Genomic DNA, 2,422 nt, shown 5'->3' on the forward strand with positions numbered 1-2,422 from the left:
AAATGTATCATTTTGTGTATTTTGGCTCTTATAAGTTGCTTGGAGACTTCTTCCTTTTTGTAATAGCCGTAAGCCAAATAAGGGATATGAGCACAACACTCTCCTGCCGGTCTGTGGGGTTTGCAGCCAAATTACAAAAGCATGTTTTGCTAGACAAACACAGAGCTAGTCCATGGAGAGCTCTTGAACATCCTAGAGAGGACCCTGTGTGTGTGGTCACTTCCTTTGCCTCCTCTGGGCAGGAACTCTCTAACAAAGGAGACAATACTTTACAGTGGTGCCCCGCAAGACGAATGCCTCGCAAGACGGAAAACCCGCTAGACGAAAGGGTTTTCCGTTTTGGAGGTGCTTCGCAAAACAAATTTCCTATGGGCTTGCTTCGCAAGACAAAAATGTTTTGCGAGTTCCTGCGGGGGTTTTTTCCTCCCCCCCCCTTTTTCCCAAGCCGCTAAGCCACTTGTCAGCTGATCCGCTAAGCCGCTAAACCGCTTAACAGCTGATCCGCTAAGCCGCTTAACAGCTGATCCGCTAAGCCGTTTATCAGCTGATCCGCAAAGCCGCTTAACAGCTGATCCGCTAAGCCGCTTAACAGCTGATCCGCTAAGCCGCTTATCAGCTGATCCGCTAAACCGCTAAGCCGCTAATAGCGCTAATCCGCTAATCCACTAATGGGCTTGCTTCGCAGGACAAAAAAACCGCAAGACGAAGAGACTCGCGGAACGGATTCTTTTCGTCTTGCAAGGCACCACTGTATATTTCCTTCTTCCTGTAAGAAGACTCTCTTTTCACGATGTTTCCAAGCTGACCAGACGTGCATGACTAAAACTCCTGCCTTCAGCCATGTTAGCAAAGACTCCCAACTTTTATTTCACTGTAACTTAGAAGTATTTTTCTGCACACTACTTTGCTCTATTTGCTGCTTGCACTGAAATGTAAGTAAACCCTTTCCCCATTGATCTTACTAAAAATGCATGGCTCATTCTCTGCAACAGGGGTGAAAAGGAGTTGGTCAATAGACCACAAACAGAAGGGGATAAAAAGGTATAGCTGCCTTATTACTAAGCTTTAATAAGCTGCCAAACTAAAAAGTATTTTACTCTGCTGAAAAGGCTTCACAGCCATATTGTTTTGTATTTCTTCCACACACGTGGGATAGGAAGTTTAGATCTAAATCTACAGATTTAATCCTCAATCCATTTCCCAACATGGTCCTCTCCTCATTCAATACTCAGAGGTATCCTCCCTCTGTATGCATAGCACAATGCCCAATTTGGTGACTAATAGCCACATCACAAATATTTTCCTTATATACAAAAAGAATCTATGAATTCTTCAAGCCTCATTCAAGCCATGCGGTGGGTGGTAGATCTCAGACTCAGGGGCTGCATGTGGCCCTCCATGCCCCTCTATCCAAAACCATCTCAAAGCTATTATTTGCCCAGAAAGAAAAGCTGCCTTGGGGATACATTGCAGCTTCCCTTTGGGGACAAATAGCAACTTTGGAGGGGGGTTTTCAGTGAGGAAAGGACACAGGGAAAGGATTAACAACAACACCATCACCTGTTATGCTGCAGTCCCTATGCAGCTCAGAGCATGTTACATAAGTTGTTTCTTTGCAATCTCTGTTTTTCTGTATTAAATGTTTTGTTGCTATAGCTAGTCTTTGTTTTATTTTTTTCTGCTGGTTTTATATTTCATGTATAATTGACAGTATTATTTTCTTTTGCATTTTAACCTTGTTTTATATTTGATGTATATTGAGCTAGAGAAATTATTTTGTGAGGTGACTAATAAATATAAATAAGAATAAGAATCTGACATTGGCAGTACTTTTAAGCTGAAGTGTTTGACTGAGTAACACTCCATGGCCTTTTAAATAATCTGTGGGAGGGGAGGTTATCGATTTATTTTGCTTTATTATGTATTTTGCATTTTCATTTTGTATTTGTATTTTTATGTTGCGAATGGCCCTGTGATCTTCAGATGGAAGGGCGGTATACAAATAATAAATAAATGTAATAAATAAATACTTTGTCACAGTAATTTTTGTAAGTTTTGGGGTGGGGCAAAAAATCCTTCCCCAAGCCACCACGTCACTTGCAGGAGAGACATGTGGCTCAGGCGCGCTGCAGGCCCCACGGTGAGTGCCGCCTGGCAAAGACCTGATGAAGAGAGCACAGCAGAGGTTATATTTTCTGAGAATCCTCCGGAAAAATAATCTCTCAAAGGACCTGTTGATGGCATTTTACCATTGTACTGTGGAGAGTGTATTAACTTATGGTCTGTGTGTGTGGTGGTTTGGGAGCTGCACGGTCGGGGAAAAACAATGCTGTCCAAGGTTGTAAAGACTGAGGAGAGAATAATTGGGTGCACTCTTCCCACCTTGGATCAAATCTACGCTTCCAGGTGCCATAAGAAAGCT

Source organism: Podarcis melisellensis, assembly GCF_964234715.1.
Source record: "Podarcis melisellensis genome assembly, chromosome: 17".
In the NCBI taxonomy this organism is placed as follows: Eukaryota; Metazoa; Chordata; class Lepidosauria; order Squamata; family Lacertidae; genus Podarcis; species Podarcis melisellensis.